Genomic DNA, 6944 nt, shown 5'->3' with positions numbered 1-6944 from the left:
GGCACATCAAATGCAAGTTACTTCCTATACGCCATGACGATGAAGAGTAGGCGCTTTCCAGACCACCGAGTCTTTTTTTTCTGCCGTGGATGAAAAAAGTCACAGCTTTGCCGGAAAGGCGAAGCAATGGACGCGAGAGCAACAATTTGAAAGGTCACGCACAGAACTGAAAGCAGATCTAAACGTGCCCCGCGTTTCTCGCGCCCAAATTACGCACGAAACGTACTCACAGGTACGGATGCACGCGAATAAGCGCCTCATTTGTTACTTCGCTGAGCCTGAAAAGCGCTTGCTTTTCGCGAACGGAGACTGCAATGATTGCAGTGACCTTTGTGCGCCCGGTAACTACAGCAGAATTGTTCAACGTAAAGCCAGAGGCCAGCCAAGGCGTACGATCATCCCCTCCTCACCACCACGAGATAAGGGCGCGCGAGAGAGCGTCGCTCCCCTTCTCTAAGCCGGGCAAAGTGCAGGTAGGGGATTAGAGCAGGCCCCGCTGCACGATGTGGCGACTCATTGCACCATCTTTGTGCTAATGCATAAAACACATCAGCAATAAGTGGTAGATATAAATAGCTTGCCGTTTAAACATTGTGGAACGTTTTCCGTGGTGGCTCTTTAATACATGAAAGCACCACCAGTAATTTCATGCATTACAGAGACTCCCCGGAGAACGTTCCACAAAGTACAAACGGCAAGCTATTTATATCTACCACTTATTGCTGCTGTTTTTCGGCATCACCACAAAGATGGCGCAAAAAGCGCACGTGGCTAACGCCTCGCTTTCGCGAAGCAGAGGTCCCCTTTCGATTACGCGCGCAGGAGTGTTTTTTTTCTGGATTTTTTTCTTGCATTCTCATATATATAAGTATAGATACGTATACATATACGGAGCATGACATCGACCCCGACGTCGACGCCGGCGGCAAAATCTAGCCGAGAGTGTCCATATAATTGCTATCGCAATGAAAGGTCGTGAAAGCGCTCTCACCTACGAAAAGCGAAGCGCCAACGCCGACAACAAGCTGCTGCTCCGGAGGTGAGAGCATGGCATGTGGCGGCTCGACGTCTACGCAGACAGCAAGCTACACCAGAGGCGAGAACTCGGGAAGCAGCGGGAAAACAGCAACTCAACTATGAGCTGCTAGCTCATAGTTGAGGGCGCGGGAAGCGGTGACTCAGCGGATGCTTGTTGTGGCTCATTTACATGCGCGAGTGGGCAATGTGATGAGTGATTTACGGAAAGAACGATTCCCAGTGCTCCGTCCACGCGTCACGATTCACTTCATGGAAATGCGTGGATGTGTTCAGTTGTGAACAAATTCGTGGGCGGCGTTTTGCACCGCCGTGAGCAGCATGTTGGTGGTCACGCTGGCTCTGAAGGCGACATGGTGTTCAGAGATAGCACGTCTGCGTTTTTAGTACAATGCGGGTGACCAATGAGGTATTGTAACTGTGACGCTGGTGCATACACGAGCGCTGTGAGGCAGTGGCGGCATTACTTAGAACCACACATAAGGAAGCAAGGCCTCCAAGATGGCGGGCGCGCAGCAGGTTTCTCTCCGGCCGTCCCAATCGCACCGAGAGCGCGTGTTTCCAGAGGTGGGCGTGGCCCGCTCTTTTCTCCGCATGGCGGCGCTCTTTCTTTCGCTGGAAAAGAATGCCGCGCTGTTGGCGAAGCTTCTATGTGGCGAGAAAAAAAGCGGTTTTACGCTTTTTTATAAGTTTGTGTTCGTTTGAAAATGTCGGGTCAAGGAGTACGAGAGGCACAGTCAACGCTGGGGCGTTTTATTTTCAAGTGGAGTTTTTATTTTGCTGTAGATTGACGCCGCCCATATTAGAGCAGTTAAAATTGCGATGTCTCTGCAAGATATCCGCCTTCCAGCTGTGCTCGCCACAACTGGTCTCCCCTATTGATGAGACACGTTCAGTGGGACTTCTCACGAGAAGCAAAACGCTGTTCGGTGCACCAGGGATAAATAAACAAGACGACGGCATATGCACGGAGTGAATGATTGGTGAGGTGAAACGTCCATCCATCCGTCCGTCCGTCCATGAATTCGTCCGTCCATGCGTCCGTTGACTGCTATCACACTACAGAACACATCGGACGGACGGACACTTCGCCTCATTCATCAAGTTATTCCCTCCGTGGATACGCTGGCTACGTTGGGTAGAAGCACGACCGACCAAGTACTGCTATGAAGAGCTTAGTCCCTAAAAGTAATAAAACCACGTCGCAGGTTGATTACGTCAACGCGCCTGTAATAATTCTCTAAACAGCATTACAATCTAAATCAGGGGGTAGTTCCATTAAAGGTACAAGAAACTAAGTGACCCATTTATTTGCGTGTAACCAATGAGTGTAGAATGCGGCATTCCGATGTAGCTTGTGGATTGGGCTGTCAGTTTTCATTAAATTTGGAGCATTTTATAGCCACACTTACTGGCGAATTCGGCGGCGCGCTTGACACCACCAGTGCGCATGCTGGCGTCCCACGCCCAAGTTTTTTTTTCCTCTCCGACGTACTGAAGGGCACGCAGTAGTATGACATATTTCAAAAAATAATGGAAGAAGCAAAACCTGACGTCACTTTCCCTAACAGAAAAAAAACTACAGCATAAACATAGCATCAATTGTATAAACTGTAATCAGTCGGCAACTTAATTATTAAATCGCTACCATTGAATCAAACATACGCTTTGACTTCCACTGCGAAATTTTCTCTCCTCCATGCAGAATGCCAGTGACGCATGCTCACAAGGCAACCACGCGAACGCCGCAGCGCTCTGCTTTCTGCCATGATCTCCGCCGCTCGAAGAACCCACATTAAACGCGCCCCTTTGCGGTAGCCGGACGCGTGAGGCGATACTTGCTGGTTTTGCTAGAGAGCGCGGCGATTGGGACGTTCAGCGAGAACCACGCCGCGCGCCCGCAATCTCAGAGGCCATGAAGGAAGCAACACGAAGGAACAGATCTGAGAGACATATAATAATATAAATGGAACGTGCGTGTATCGCATTTCGGTGGGATAGTGCTCGGAGGCACGTGTGACGGAAGCCACGCGCCATACCGTATACGTGGCGTCGTATCACGACTACTCCTTGAACAAAGGTGGTGCGATTACTCCCATTGAGAAGCGAGAATGCGTCCATGCAAGAACAAGAAGGTGCAGTGAAAAATGACTAGCACACAAGGTATCTGGCCATGGCATCGCTGGAAGCCCAGCACATGCGGTTGTTCTCGGTAATGAACGGGCCGACCGGCTCGCTCGCGCGCAAGTACATACCAAGCGACGGATGCACCTGTAGAAGATAACTTAGCCCCTGACTACGATGAGCGACCAAGCGGTCGAGCTGCCATTTTAAAAACTCAACCGCAGGAGGGACGGACTATGGCACCACCGCACCTGAAACTGAACAAAGCACAATAAAGAGATTGGTAGCGTCTTCAGAAGAGCACGTACCCTAATCTAAACACACTTCCTAAGTGCACCCCTTCGAATATCGCGATGGGTGCCCCTAGCGCGGGGGGGCACCCACACTTACATTACACAACGCTGTCCCTCGCGTCCTGTTGCGGCAAAATTGATGCTCATACAAGCACACATGCTATCATACTGCTCGGGGGAGGCGCAATTCTCGGCAACCTTGGACCTGGCCTGGCGAGCCGCTATAGCCAGTGGAACTCGGGACGAAGGCCCCCAACCACTTTACTTACCAACAAACAGTACTCATCATCATCATCATTACTACGCCCACTGCAGGGCAAAGGCCTCTCCCGAGATCCGCCCTTCAAACCGGTCTTGTTCTTTCTGCTGCCACGTTATGCCTGCGAACGATGTAATCTCAACGCCTAACCTAACTTTCTGTCTCTCCTTCGTGTGTTTGCCTTCTCTGGGAACCCAGTTGGTTCCCCTTAATGACCAGCGGTTATCCTGCCTACGCACTACGTGCCCGGCCGATGCCCATTTCTTCTTCTTGATTTCAAATATGATATCCTTATGCCCGGTTTGGTCCCTGACCCACTCTGCTCTCTTCTTGTCTCTTAAGGTTACACCAATCATTTTCCTTTTCATTGCTCGATGCGTCGTCCTCAATTTAAGCTGAACCCTCTTTGTAAGCCTTCAGGTTTGTGCTCCGTAAATAGGTACCGGCAAGATGCAGATGTTACATACCTTCTTGAGGGTAACTAGCCAATTACAATTGATGATTTGAGAACGCTTACCAAATGTGATCCACCTCATTCCTATTCTTATAGTTATTTCACACTCATGGTTCGGCTTCACGGCTACTTCCTTTCCTAAAGAGACGTAGTCTTTTACAACTTCAGGTACACTATTACCTATTTCGAAGCGCTGTTTTCTTCCAAGGTTGTTGTTCCTTACTTTGGTTTTGTGCATAATTATTTTCAGACCTACTTTTCTCCGTTCCGTGTCCAGTTGTGTAATTATCAGCAGTAATTCGTCGCCTTAGTTACTCATCAAGGCAATGTCATCAGTGAATCGCAGGTTAATTAGATACTCTTCATTGGCTCTTATCCCTAAGTATTCCAATATAGAATTTGCAAAGCCTCCTGTAAACACGTGGTGAATAGCATTCGAGAGATTGCATCTCCATGCCTGACACACTTGTTTATTGGGATTCTGTCGCTTTCTTTATGGAGAACTAGAGTAGCTGTGGATCAACTGTAGATTTTCTCCAAAATGTTTTTGTAGGGTTCGTCGATGCCCTGATTCCTTAGTGCCTGCATTACTTGCTGATGTCTCGACTGAGTCAAACGCCTTCTCGTTTTTATGAAAGCTATCTATAGGAGTTGGTGGTATTCCGCGAATTTCTTTATTACCTGATTGCTAGTATGAATACGGTCTATTCCGGAGTAGCCTGTTTGAAATCCTGCTTGGTCATTTGGTTTACTGAACAATAGTGTAACCATAATTCTTTTTGCTATTATTTTTGTAAATCGTTTGTAGAGAACAAACATTAAGCTGATCGGCCTGTAATTTTGAAGCCGTTGACGTCTACTTATGACTTAAGATGATGTTGGCGTTCTTTAGATATTCTGGTGCCCTTCTCACCAAGAGACACTTCGTATAAAGGTGGCCAGTTTTTCTAACACAATTTCTCGACCATCTTTCAGTAGATCCATTGTTACCTTATCCTCACCAGCCGCTTTGTCTCTTTGCATTGCTTTTAGGGCTTTCCTTACCTTCTTTGTCGTTACTGGCAGGATGTTAAATTTCTCTGGGATATTATTGCTTCTTACGATTTCACCCTGGTTGTTCCAGCTTCTGTACAGTAGTAAACGTTTATTCTCTCCCAAACTTCACTGTAGCTCAATAAAGGGGAACGACTTAAGGAGTAGGCACATTTTTCAGGTTTTTTTTACCAATTCAGTGAACACAATTTCTGCATAATACGCTGCAGGAGTGCAACTAACTGGGCTGGTTGGTTTATGATTAAGACGGGAAGAAACAGGGTTGGACACGGCACGGCCAAAGAGCGAAAAACGAAGACACTCAGCTGACAAATGAAAATTTTTAATATATTTAGGACTGTGAAGTAGGCTTTATATAGAAAATCTTTTCACAGAAGCATCGACGTGTAGCTTCGCTTCCCTGTTGCCTTTGGCTGGGAGTCGCTTTCACGAAAGCTTATACCACGTTAATTGGAATTACTGACAGTGCGGCGTGCGATGTTTGCGGCACCGACGAAAATATCGAATACCTGCTGTGCCATTGTCCTCGATTTGCCTCAGATAGACAAGTACTTGCCAATGCAATGCGGCGACTGGATGATCGGCCTCTTTCTGTGCAGGTGCTATTACAGCAACGTCCACATGCCTCGACAGCCCACAAGGCAGTGAAAGCCCTGCTGTGTTTCCTGAGAAAGACAGGCTTGTGTGAACGCCTCTGACATGTGATAGAGTTCTACACGCTGCAGTGAAATTACTGTCAGTCTCTCCCCCACACTTTTTTTTCTTTTCCCTCTCTTCTCTCTTTCTCGTCTTTCTTGTTCCCTTCCCTAATCCCCCAGTGTAGGGCAGCCAACTGGATGTCTTTCTGGTTAACCTCCCTGCCTTCTGCCTTTTGTTGCTTCCTTCCTTCCTTCCTTTTCGCAGAAGGGCAAAGAAAAAACAGTGTTAGCGCAGAAATACGAGGAACATGTCAGATGCGTTGCGAAATCAATCTGTCACGTTTTCGACAAGTAACTTATTTCGCAGCCATGGAGAGAAGTCATGATGATGACGCGAACATTTCCGTTTGGATGGGTATACCGGCCACGGTGGTCTAGTCAGTCTGAGGCACTCGTCTGCTCACCCGAGGGTCGCGGTAGCGAATCCCGGCCACTGCGGCCGTATTTTCGATGGAGGCGAAAATTATGGAGGCCCATGTGCCCAGATTTAGGCACATATCAAAGAACACCAGGTGGCATAAATTTAAGAAGCCCTCCGGTAAGGCGTCTCTCGGAAACAAATTGTGGTTTTGATACGTTAAGCCCCAACAAATAATAATATGTGTGCATAGATAAGGTAAGCTGCAATATTCTTACGTTTTCTTTGCTTTCTGTACGTTTCGAAAACGATGCGCCGCTCTAGAATTGGCTGACATCCACACGTTTTGCAGTGCTGAGCTAAGCGACTAGGCATCGATCCGTTCAGTGAGTTCGAGTAGTGTTCTCGATGCCAGTCATTCAACCAGCGGCCGGCTGGACTGATGTAACAACACCCACACGGGAAAGGAATCTTGTATACTGCATCGATCCTGAATTCAATGAAGTGCTCTTTGTGTTTTTTCTCACAGTTATTTCTCTTCTTTTTTCCTCCTTTTGCACTTTGCGGCAATGCGCTCAAGGTTTATTTTTTACACTCAACAAAACGCCTGTTTAATCTTAACATAGATTGACAACCTTTGTTGATTTGTTCAAACCTTATGGCTTCTTGT

Source organism: Rhipicephalus microplus, chromosome 3 (genome assembly GCF_043290135.1).
Source record: "Rhipicephalus microplus isolate Deutch F79 chromosome 3, USDA_Rmic, whole genome shotgun sequence".
In the NCBI taxonomy this organism is placed as follows: domain Eukaryota; kingdom Metazoa; phylum Arthropoda; class Arachnida; order Ixodida; family Ixodidae; genus Rhipicephalus; species Rhipicephalus microplus.
Note: the sequence above shows the minus strand (reverse complement) of the source record.